Source organism: Ambystoma mexicanum, chromosome 7q (assembly GCF_040938575.1).
Source record: "Ambystoma mexicanum isolate Mex_15411 chromosome 7q, UKY_AmexF1_1, whole genome shotgun sequence".
NCBI lineage: Eukaryota > Metazoa > Chordata > Amphibia > Caudata > Ambystomatidae > Ambystoma > Ambystoma mexicanum.
In genome coordinates, this window is record NC_090941.1 from 685,314,558 (window position 1) to 685,327,597 (window position 13,040).

A 13,040-nucleotide genomic window follows, 5' to 3' on the forward strand; every position below is an offset into this window, starting at 1 on the left:
CAGAAGGTAATTTCAAGGGCTTACTCAAGAGGTCGTTTTTATGCTGAGTGCCGAATTGTCCATACACAAAATCCATTCTCAACATTTCCAGAAATACGTTGTCATCTATCAGCTCCAAACTTCTCTACTTGCATCCATTTACTATAAACAAATGGTGTCAAATGTCCTCTTTTGTAATTAATTATCAATGCAAATTTACGTGACTTTAAAAGAAATTGTAATTTCATTCTAAGCACGTGTTTTATGTATTTAATGACATTTAATTGTGTGAATATATATTCTATTTTTGAAGGCTAGCATGGTAAAAATGAGAATACAAAATTAGGAATAACAATGGGTTACGGTATACAACTGAGGCATGTGGGACATTTTCTTTCTGTGCCGGGAGTATTAGGGGGAGGAGGAGGAGGAAAGGGAGGTGAAGGAGGGGAAGGAGTGTGGAAATGTGGGGAGAAGAAGTCACTCTGCTCCGAGGAGCAGCGCATTCTCTCATTGCTGAAGTAGTACGGTGACAGGAACTTGAGGATCTTCAGTGTTTCTTCCCGAGCAGGCGTGTTGCGCGGAGGGTATAGGGAGGGCTCTGACTGGGTTTCTCTCTGATCCGCCTTAGGATGAGCATTCTTTCTTCCTATGGCCCCAGGTGACCTATGGCGTCTGCTGGCTCGGGAGGACGTTACGGTCTCACATCGCTCAATGGATGTCTTCCTGCCTGTATGATTGATCATTCTGCTTGAAGCATGCTTGGCGGGGGAGCACCACTTCTCGGTCTGGTTATGGACCACCTTCTTTTCAGAGAGATGTTGAATAATTTTGGGCTTCAGTTTGTCAGGAGCCGTTTTGGAATCTCTAGTGTTTGTTTTGGCCCCCGAGGGTCCAACCTTTGGTTGCTGGCCAATGTTGCTGCTTGTTTTTTTCTGTGAATTGATATCAGGAAAGTGGTTCCATTTATCCAAGATGGCTGCGCTGTAGATTAGTGGGCATCTGTAATACAGGTCCGATGGAAACACATCCTGCTTTTTGACTGTCTTTCGTACGGATGGGAACATGGCCTAATAAACTGCTAGCAGCATCCCGTTAGTTTTCCTATGCGACTTTCTTATTGTCCTCTTGGGGATAATATTCTAATTCCTCTCCTGGCAAAGTGAACAAGATGTCTTCTAAGAATCCAAGTAAGCAAATCCTGGACTGCATGGTCTGTATTTGGGAAGATGTTCTATTGTTGACAAATTGCAGTTCTGCGCACACGTCACATGTCTGTTGTTGTATTTTCTTTTGGAAGACTAATTCTTGCTTGCTAATGTCTGCCAAGTGCTACTAAATTGAATTATGTAGTTATCACCTGCAAAGTCAAAGAAAGAAATTGATTGTATTATATGTTTTAACAAGGCAGTCACATTATAGTGTTCATATAGATAGATATCCATACAGATAGAGATAAGAGAGAATGAGAGCGAGAAGACACAGAGTTAGAAAGTGAAAGAGAGAGATGTGTGGAAGCAGTAGGTTTACTCCAAAATGAAATTAGTGATGATAAATTCCAGAGGGACTGACTGAGAACCATACATATTAATGTTTTTGTGTGTACACAATAGCCTGAAGTGTCCTTTAATATTAATTACCAGTACTGTTGTTCACCAAGTTAGGAGCATCACACAGACATCTCTATATCTCTCTCCTTTCGTCCCCTCATAAAATTGCCACTCATGACCATAGCCCCTGGCCCAATCTCACCAGTACCATTCAAAGTAGGAATAAGGAATGTGTCCTTGCTGGACATTGTGTTGCATAAATCCCCAGGTACCATTGCTTAATTTCAGCCGACAATACCTAAACCTCAGAGTCCTACAGGTCATGTATACAGAAATGGCTTCATAAAAAAGTAGGAGCACGTTTTGATTTATAGCTTGCGAACTATATTTTAGAGGGTGTGACTAGGAAATGAGCTGTACATATTTGTCCAAGGGTTTTTGGATGACTTGGATGTGTGTTACAGTTGGGGTGTTGTGGAATTAGCGTGACATCTGAGTGAAAGTCCAACTGTGCTAAAACATGTATTTAAGTTTGTTTTCACATTTTATCAAATAAAATACATGTAACACTTTGAATTATTTGACGAATTAAATAGAATACACATAAAGTCTTCAGTTCATTACATCACAAAAGAAATATAGAAATGCAATAATTAACATTAGCACCTTGATGGGGGGAGCCAGCCAATCAGGTGGCTTGGATCACAGGCTGAAACCTGCGATCTCAGCCCACGTTCCATGCCGCAAGACGGCCGGTTCTCCCTGCTGCCATCTTCCCCCCACCCTCCATCTCTGTTTTTTTCCTTCTCACGATTCCCATTCCCCCACTTACCCCATTTTGGCTGAAGCACTCGCCACACCCACTCCTTCCTCTTGGCTCCCAGAGGCCGCCATGGAAAGGGAAGTGGGGCTCCGTATGGAGCCCCACTTCCCTTTCCATGGTGGACATCTTGGAATAGTATTTTCCTTCCACGATGGGTAAATTAGCCCCGTCCCAGCATTTGGGACGGGTGCTAATGGCGCTAACCCCCCGTTCCAAGTGCTGGAATGGGGGTAACGGCGCAGTGCCCTTGGCTGCCGGGCTACTCCCCCCATTCGAGCCTTTAGAATGGGGGGTTTAACGCCACTATAGAAACAAAGATTATAGTGTAAAAACGCTCATGGCACTACTGTTACCCGGAGACTCCAGGAATTCTACAAAACGTTCACCGGCAATGGTTGCCAGCCCCTTTCCAACCCAAAACTCCCAAATGACCCAGGAAATGCATGGCATGACCTTTTTAACATGAAACACTAAGGGGGCTCACATTAAGCTAGTAATTGTCCCTCTAGAGAATTTCTTATGAGTTATGACTTTTTTCAACCTGAAGGAGGTCTGGGCTAGTGATGCCATTTATTTTAATGATATGATGACTTTTGCAGAGTCAGCTGTTAGGGAACTCTGGGTTGACCCAAGAGTGATTTGATAGATGTTGAAAAGAACATACATAATATTGCGAAATTAGAACATTAGAAATTAGAAAATCTACAAAATCTAAATGAGTTTACAGTAAACTTTCTTTAATGGGTGTGTCAGGGGATACTTAATTCCTTGTAAAAACTAGTTGTGATCCCCGGGTGTTTTTTTTCACCTGCGATTTGGACAGCAATTCTGAACATCGTGGGTGGGTGCGGAATTTCCAATGCTGGCGACCCAATAGTATTAATGGGAGATTTCAAAACGAAACATCTGTCAGTGTTGTGTGATGAAGGAGACAAAAAATAGTGAACAGTATTTGAGAAACTGAGACCCTGCCATGTTAGGCAAAACAAAAAACGTAAGATCATTTGTAAGTAACCCACAAAGAAACATTATATTTAAAAATGATAAATGGACAAGCAGCAGGTGAAATAGTAGAAATGTATACGCATGTCATAGATTACTCTGCCTCCATGTTGGATTGGGTTTGTATTTTAGGAACGTTTTTCATCTGGTGAACTCATTCAAAGTACTTCTCTGTGAGTAAAGTGATCATTTCTCATTGAGCTAAAAGTTAACAAATCTATTAATATACTTGCTAATGCACCAGGTGATTGATACAAATGAAACTCCCACTACATCGACTTCGTAGAAACAACAAATATTTAAAGTATATAGCTCCCATTATGTATACGAGCACAAAATAAATGGCAACAGCACAGTCGCACAGGGCCGAACCCCAGGTACCTGGACACGTGGAAATGTCACTTGCTGCACTGGGGAACCAGGTCATAGGTCACTGACAGTGGTGGGTGGCCTTCAATGCCCACCCATCAAGTAGGCCCAGCTGTGCCATGGCTCAGAGCTTGCCTGGTATACCAGGCCCTTGTCTGCCTGGTGAGGCATCCTTTAAGAACAGCCAGGTTTGCCTCGGCTCCCAGCTGCCCCCACTCAAGACTTCCCATCTGACTGGGGCCCCGCCAACACACTCCCACTGGCCGGACTGAGACAGGAGCAGACGTCTGGCATGGTGGCTCAGGGGCCAACTCGGAGAGGTGGAGTGCCACTTGGGGCTCCCTCTCCGGTTTGTGGTTGTGGGTGTCCTAGCAGGTTAACCCAACCCTGTTGGATGTCCACGTCCATCTGTTGAGTTGCAGCCCCCTCCAGTCAAAGGGATCCCAGGCCCCAACTGCAGAGCGCTCCACTGGCTGGACCTGTGTAAGGGGCCCTTCCCAAGGGGGAATGCCCTCAAGTCGACACTGTCCCAAGGCGGGAGGAAGCTAATTGCCTGAAACAATGACCGGCCAAGCAGTCCAACCATAGATGGAACAAGTGAGCTAAATCGATCCCGTGGAGTGCGGGGAGGCACGTGGGCAGGCCACCCTGCCATCTATGTGCAAGTTAACTGAGGTTCTCTTATCGGCCAGGCGACCACCCTGCTGCCCGGAAAGGTAGGCCTCTCAGAAGAGCACTGCAAGACTTTTTTTGTCACCTGCAGGGTGCCCCCCGCAGGCCAAGTTCTACTGCAACATCTCAAGGGGGACGGCCCTTTTTCCAGCTTGGGGGGGATGCAGCTGTTTTGCCATGGAGCCCGGGTGGGTAAGTAAGAACCAAGTGGAGCACAGACAGCACCCTAACACAATGTCTACAGTAATCTGGGGCAAGGTGACTGAGCTTTCTTGTAATCTGTGTACCCTGGGTGACAGAGGGGGAGGTCTGGGCAAATGTGTCCAGCCTCCTTATAGACCCAACTGGGGAAAAATGTCACATTGGTGCCCATCTGGACTTCCAGAGCAGACCCACCATCCGGTCCTTCCATTCATTCCTGTGACCAACTACCAGATGGTTCTGACTGTGGCCATCTGGTAGTGGTATACATTCCAATGGACCGGGGTGGGAAGGGCACCTGGTGCCCTGGCAAAGCAATGACTGGCCCCTGTACCCTTACCCGGGAGGCACCAAACAGGCACCAAACAGGACCCGGTAAGTCAGGCCCCTCGGAAGAGCTCCACAGGCTTTATGCACAGCTTCCCTCCAGCAAGATGGCTCAGCTGGAACATCTCATGGGGAACGTCCCTTGGCCAGGTTGGTGGGGCTAAGAGGGTTTCGACACAGAGCCTGGGTGGGACAGAGAGCAAGTGGAGCGCAGACAGAACCCTAACACACTGGCTAGAGTAATACAGGGAAAAGCGACTAAGCTTTCTTGTAATTTGTGTACTCTGGGTGACAGAGGGGTGAGGTCTGGGCAAAAGTGTCCAGCCTCCTTATAGACCCAACTGGAGAAACATTTCAAATTAGCTCCCATTCGGAGTTCCTGAGCAGCACGTCCATCTGGTCCTTTCATTAATTTCAATGGCCAACTACCAGAGGGCCGGGCGTGGACCACAGCCAAATGGTATTGTCATGCATTCCAATGGGCCTGGGCTGGATGGTCCCCTGGTGCCCTGGAAAAGGACCGGCAGACCCCCCAGAGTATGCTGGGACTTCCGCTGGCCAGGGATACTGTCAACCCACATGCAAGGCAGGTGCCCACAGAGGGTGCTGCCCCCTGCCCCCCCTGGAGCTCTTGCTGGGGAGCAGTAGGGTTTTTCACTCCAGGGAGGGATAGGGACCCTGCCAGGGCACCCTGGGACTGCCGCTGGTCAGGACGACAGCCTACCCACATGTGAGGCAGGCACCCAAGGGATGGCCCTGCACCCCCAGCCACCTTGGACGGTCTTCCCACATGCGAGGCAGGCACCCAAGGGATGTCCCAGCACCCCCAGCCACCCTGGAGCTCTGGCTCTGGAGCGGTAGATATTTTCCCTGCAGGGAGGAACAGGGACCCCGCCAGGTGCCCCGGAACCACTGCTGGGTAGGAGGACGGTCCACTCACATGTGAGGCACGTGCCAAGGTAGCGAGCAGCACCCCCATCCGTCCTGGAAATCTGGCATGGGAGCAATAGAGCTTTTCCCTCCTGGGAGGGACAGGGACCTCACAGGGGCATCACCTCTGGGCAGGAGGGGCGGTGCAACCACATACGAGGCAGGCACCCAAGATAGGGTGCGCAGCACACCTGGCCATCATGGTGCTCTGGCCAGGGCGAGTTAGAGCTTTTCCTTCCTGTGAGGGGTGGGGACCCTACCAAGGCACCCCAGGACCACTGCTGGGCAGGAGGACAATCGACCCATGTGTGAGACAGGCACCCAAGAATGGGCACAGCATCCCCGACCGTCCTGGAGCTTTGGCTGGGAAGCAATAGAGATTTTCCCTCCAGGGAGGGACAGGGATCCTGCCAGGTTGCCCTGGGTCTGCCGCTGGGCAGTTGATGGCTGACCCTCTTGCAAAGCAGGTGCCCAAAGGTGGCAGGTCCTGGAGGTCAGCCTGGCGCACATTAGAGCTTTTCAGGGGGACGGTGCACGCACGTGCGAGGCAGGCACCCAAGAGAGGGGGCAGCACCCCTGGCCGTCCTGGAGCTCTGGCCGGGCGCTTTAGAGCTTTTCCATCTGGGGATGTCCAAGGCCCTCACCAGGATGTGCTGGGACCACAGCTGGGCAGGGAGGAGGGAGGGGGCTGACTGGCGTGGGAGGCAGACGCCCAAGGACACAAGAAGCACCCCCGGCCATGTTGGTACTCTGGAGTGATAGAGCTTTTTCCTCTGGGGAGGGGTGGGGAGGACCTTCGCTGGGCAGCGCCATACATAGCTGCCAAGTTTCCTAGTTCAATGAGTAATCTTTGAGCCAGCCCTGTTTTTTCACACTGCATGCTGGGACTTGTAGTCCCACCCTTGCAATGGGAAGAACAAAACTACAAGCTCCAGCATGCATTTGGAATCAAAAAGCTGGACTGGCTTGAGACCTCACGTATTGAACTTGGAAACTTGGCATGGAGCTTCATGCGCCAGACAACAAAACACAAAAGGCTTGCTTTTAGCCCCCTCTACAGTGTAAACGTCGCAGAGAATACAGCACATTTCAGACATCGTGCTTGCTAATCAATGAAAAGATGGATAATACAAATAAATGTGGTTATAGCTCTTAATCGCTCTTACCAGACTCATGTAGTGCAAAAATAAGTGCTTGATACTAAACTGCACACCTAGCCTCGGCTGACATAGTCGCTCTCCATTAACACTCTGCTGTACACAGAGCAATACCTAGGCCATTGAGAGTGCTTGTGTTGGCTGTACATCAAACCACGTTGTAGCCTTACAGGATGAGACTCAAGCCTCAGTCCCTCATCCTCATGCTCAGTTCCCAGGAACGGCCTATGAGTCACTTCAAACCATATGTATTCGCAGTCCCAGCTAGATGTGCAGGACCTTGCAGCCTCATAATTGTCTGAAATTTCTGTGATGCCTGTCAGGGTGTTTGTACGCTATTCTCTAATTTGTTTTATTCTGCCCAATCAGAGTAGGAGCACATGTGCCTGAATTCCATAGTATTAGTGCTGATAGTGGATTGCAGACATCTCAAAAATGTTGCCATCTGCTTCTGCATTACAATGGGTGGTAATTCCGCCCATCCCAAGTAGAATGCCAATCCTTATGAAAATATTGTACTTCTCTCTGAATCTTCCAGCTAAATTGATGCTGTCATTTTGTTCATGGTTAAGGTGTTTGTCAAGAAGATTGGACTGTGAGAGAAGGGAAATACCTGAGAGTTATATGGGATGTCTTTGTCAGGCCTTATGAAATGGAGAGGCTTGAATGCATCAGATATTGAAATACAGGGCCTCATTACACGGAATGCGGTAAGGGTTTACAGTTACCGGTAAGGGTACCGGTACCGGTAAACCCTTACCGCCTTACTACGAGGTCCCTTCACGGGCCCCAACCTCAACGGCTGGTTTTACCAGCCGTTAAGGAACGGGCCTGCAAAGGGACCTTGGAGGCAATTACGGTACCGCAATTTGCGGTACCGTAATTGCCGCCTTCCCCATTCCCATTGAGCCCCATCGGGGCTCAAATGGGAATGGGGAAGTGCCATGGTGAATGGGGAATTACCGCCCCACACACCTTGGAATAGGGCGGTAATTCCTCCATTCACCATGGCGGACTCGGTACGGTACCGACGACAACCATTGCGCTAATAGCGCCATGGTTACCGCCTACCGTGTAATGAGACCCATAATATCTGGTTGTTGGACCAAAGCCTGTTTGTTTTGGGTATGATCATGGTGGTTTGGTTCAGCATGTGAAGCTTCAGAAAAATGTTGGTTTCATGTAAACTCCCTGCTGGTCTAATGGAACAGGCAAGTGGAAATAGTTAAAATATTGACACATCAGATTCCATTATTTTGATGTGGTGACCATGTACCCTGCTTGGCCTTCTATAGGTGTGTGCAGAGACGTCTTGGGGGCTGACCCCACTACCTGCTCTATGATGTTTGGGAAGGATGTCTTGGTCTTCCCTGCATCACTGTGGCCTGGGTCAAAGGACAGCCACCTAGCCTGTACAGCCGCTGCGAGCCCTTTAATAGATCAAAGATTGGACTATGTGACAAATCGCAGGTATTTGTCTATTCTTCCCATGGGGATCCCCCCCTGTGAGGCTGGGGAGGTGAGCCCGCTCAACAAGACACTCCCTAGAGGTCAAGGCAAGTGGGACCTCACCGGGAGAGGCTCCCCTTTTGGGGACCAGGACTCCCGTTCCTGTGTGGAACTTCCTGGGCCATCTACCATACCAGCATACATGGGACTACCTAGAGATGGCTGCACACTGCATTTCTTTTCATTTTGACTGCACCTAACGGTCAAAAAGAAAAGAAATTGACATTTTATTCTTCTTCATATTAGACCATTTCATTCCATTTTGCCTGCGCTGCGCGGGACAAAATGGAAAGAAATGCCTATATATGAAAAAATAAACGTGACCCTGATGGCAGCTGGCAGCTCTGGTCCCTAGAGAGCACCAGGGCCTCATTTATTTATTTCAAGGTTGACTATTTCTTTCCATTTTGCCTGCGCCACGCAGGTGGGAGGAAATGGCCATTTTTATTCTTTTTCACGTTTGACCCTATGAAAACAAAAACGGGTAGAAAGAAATGCCAATTATTTTCATATGTGACCATTTCTTTCCATTTTGCCTGCGCCACATGGGAAAAATGGAAAGAAATGCCCATTTATGAAAAAATAAATAAACGCGGCCCTGCTGGTGGTTCTACAGGGCCGCACAATTGTTCCTTTTTCTGGGGGAACCAGGGATTTCATGGGCTTGGCCCGTAGTGGGCTCCTACAGTCAGGCCTGACCTATCCATGAAATCCCTGGCTCCCCCAGGTATAGGACTACCTATTGGAACAAATAATGTGGCATCTTTACCTTTGGCTGAAGGCAATGCAAAAATAAATCCATTTGTAATCTAAAAGGAACATGTCTCTTTAACAAGAGACATATATTTAACCGGGATGAATACGAGAGAAGCAAAAGAGCCTGGTGCTCAGGGCAACCCCCCTAACAACATTACGCCTTGTGGAGCAAAGGCAAGTTGCAGAGCCTGCAACTTTCAACAAGGCAGAGAGTCCAGCGTGTACCGATGCGAGTAAGGCATCATGAGGAAGGAAAGAGGAACGAGCTATCAGGTGGTAGTTTGACCCCACAAATACAGCATAGTGGGCAGGTTGCCGAATCAACGACGCTGAGATCACTGGTACGGGACGTTTGGAAAGCTTCCGACTGCCAGTGCGAGTGCAGAGCAGTAACCCAACAAGGAACTGGGAATGGGAATCTGATGATCAAGAGGAAGAAGAATGCACACCCTAGTGAGAGCCGAGCCCCGCCACAATCCACAGCTTAGAGAGAGGTACCAGAGGAAACGGAAGAAGCAGGAGGCTGTCGGGTCATTGTTATAGATCTGATGAAATGTGTCCAAGTCCTAAGGACGAGAAACTAACACTAAGGCTTTGTAATTGGAGTTGTAAGCAAGTAACTAATAACCCAAACAAGGAAGAGGGTCATTATAAAATGAAGTGGCGGATTGTAAGATTGCATCTCAGACCACCAGAGTCATACAGGTCAAGCATGTCAGGGTCTGCATTTCATCATTCAGAGGTTGACACATTGTGTATTATTGAGGTTTATAATATTACAATAAAGGGGATTCAAAACAGACATGGGCCTCTGAAAAGCCTATAGGGCAGGGGAAGAGTCAGTCATGCATTAGGAATGCATACAGTCTTATCCTGCTATGTTTGCTCCATAATGACTACTGAGGTTATGTATTTAATAACAGGGAGAGTCCATGGCTGCAGGTCACTTACCACAGAAGGGCCAGTAGGGCTTAGGCAGAGTCAGTCACATGTCAAGCATTTATGATGTTGACTCTGACATTTGTGAGGAATCAGAAATGAGAGGCATACAGAAGGTGTTCATGTTTTTAAACAAAGACATTTATTAAATAAAAAAGAGGTTTGGGAAATGCCTTTCTAGCACAATTCTAAAGAGGAATGTCCCTACCTAGAAAGCAAAACTAAGGATCTATTTGTGTCAGGAAGTCTGTCAATAATAATTTGTCCTTGTGTCCAAAAAGTCTTATCCTGGCCCTCACACTATAAGCAAAATAACAAAGGGTGGAAGGAAATGTCTTGGTCTTGATGATGGCAAAACAACCAAAAATAAAAAACTCCAATGAAAATGTTCTCCAAGATAAAAGGCCATTGGACCCAGAGAATGTTTCCCTTCTCATGGATTCTTAAAATAGGATTGCAAAAATGTTCCTTTCAGTAACAATTCCTTTAGACCTGCTTTGGACTCACAAAGATCTTTTTAAGCAGCAAAGCTCTGCACAAGTCTTTCTGTGAAACTTTGTGTAGCTTTGTAGATTGCCTGGTATACTCCCCTACCTAGAATCTTGGTTCAATTTCAATTGCATGGCATACTCGCCTGCCAGGGCTTCTTTGGTAGGTTTGCAGATTATCTGGTATACTCTCCTGACAGAAATCTTGGTTGAATCTCAATTGCCCTGCATACTCGCCTGCCTGGGCTTCTGTTGTAGGTTTGTAGACTATCACTGTGAAATCTCTTGTAGCTTTTTAGATTTCCTGGTATACTCCCCTGCCAGGAATCTTGGTTCAATCTCAATTGCCTGGTATACTTGCCTGTCAGGGCTTCTTTTGTAGGTTTGCAGATTATCTGGTATACTTTCCTGCCAGAAATGTTTATTCATTCTCAATTGCCTGGTATACTTGCCTTCCAGGAGTTTGTGTATGTTTTCTCAGTTCTTTAGTTATATAAAAATAGCATATACTGTGAGGTGTTTGGTATATCTATCTTTGGCAAATCTTGTTCAAACCTCACATCCACATTGGCATCTCACGCATCTGTATTGGGTTGGGGTTTTCCTTTGGACTTTGTCTTGACCGCATTCAAACATTCTTCTTGCTTTGTCTTTGCTCCATTCAAACATTCCTCTTACTTTGTTTTGGCTGCATTAAAACATTCTTTTTATTGGGTATTGATTTTGCAAACTATTGGATTTTCCCACATTAGCAATTTCGTATCAACAATCTATGTTCTTGTGCTTGTCGGAATGCCCTGTGGTCCCCAGCTGCTTTGGGCAGACTCACCAGGCTTTTCCAGTGTTTCCAAAACTCTTGACACATTTTTGGAAATGCTCCATCATCTGCGTTCCATTGGGAAGTGTGCAGACTTTCTCCCAGCTACACATGCGGCTCTGCTGTGACTCGCCAGCTTCCCTTTTCTTCATTAATGAAGAGTGCTGCTTCAGCGAGCGGTCTGACCTCCAGTAGCTCCAACATGGCTCCTTTTGTCTCATGACCCTCTTGGCTCATTCTCGCCTTTTCATCCTCCATTCCAGCAGCCTTCTCCGTGGTCACGAGTCCTGACATGGGCCTTAACGTCCTCTCCTGCACAGCTCACTTCTATAGTACGTTTTCCATCTTTAAATATCCTGCTCACTTAATGTATGGCAAAACAACTAGTCTGTGTGTGATATTTTGAGTTCCTGTTCCTTTGCACAAACTCCTTACTCCTATTCCTCGAGCCAGTACCTGAGTGATCATGGGAGTTGGAGTCAAAGGATGACATTGGATTCTCAACTCTTATCTGGTTTTCCATTGGATTTTCACATAAGGGCATATGGTGTTTTGCATGTGTTAACTCTAAAGTGATTTTACTTATTGGGTATTTTAGATAAGGAGATGCCCGAACAAAGGGTGCTATATGGGGGTTGTGGGTATTTAAGTCAAAGGTGGAGTTCTGGCCAAAGAAGTTTAGGGAAGAGTTTTCTTCCCTTCCTCTACAAGGTGGTACTGTTAGCTGACAATAGGCCATTAAGGTCTTTGACGTCAGTTGGTCTTCTTCAAGGGGAAGGGGGGGAATGCTGCGTCTTCTCCAATGCAGTCAAAATGTCGCCACGGTAGTTGTCCTCTCCCATACGATCCTCCATCACAAATCCGCCCCCAGGGTCAGGATCAGGTAGCGGCTGACATCCCCTGGCCACAAGGGAGAGGGTCACTGCTGCAGAATTTGTGATGACTCCACAGGATTCATCACAAATTCCTTATATGAATACTGTTTAGTCAAGTAGGATTGCAATGTTATAAGCTCTGTCCCTGAGGAAAAACGCTCAGCATATATACAGTAAGAGGCATATGGAGGCAACAGATAGAACTATTGTTGAGTATTAAGCACATATGTTCTTCTGCTTATCACCCGCAAGCGAACAGAATATGTGAGAGACTCAACGGCCTCCTTAAAGAAAGGATTGCCAAGCTCAAGCTGACACTGAAAAAGGGATGGCTATATTGCCTGCCGTTAGCTTTATATGCCCTAAGGAATCAGCCTGGTTTGGACCATCACCTCACACCCCACAAGCTAGTGACAGAAAGGCGAATGAGAAAGCCTTTAACTCCTCCATCGAATAGTAGAGGTGATGCCCAGAGTACAGAAAAAATGTCAGGAAATGAATTACGTGATTAATTGACATGTATGTCTGCTAGTATCTCTCTCATTTCAGATCAACTCAAGCGCCAGGGGGGTCGGTCTCAGAAACAGATAAAACCATTCAGCATCTGGATCTTCTGAACTTAGACTCTTTGATGTTTAAATCATGT

The 13,040-nt window shown here is 47.2% G+C and overlaps 1 long non-coding RNA gene across 1 annotated transcript in view; it reads right to left on the bottom strand.

The window, feature by feature from the left end:
• Nucleotides 1–224: 224 nt before the first annotated feature.
• Nucleotides 225–13,040, bottom strand: part of LOC138528785 (uncharacterized) — a 144,597-nt gene continuing 131,781 nt past the window's right edge. Inside the window, exon 3 of the long non-coding RNA XR_011284243.1 lies at nt 225–1,339. This is a non-coding gene — a long non-coding RNA (uncharacterized lncRNA). The remainder of the gene's footprint in view (nt 1,340–13,040) is intronic.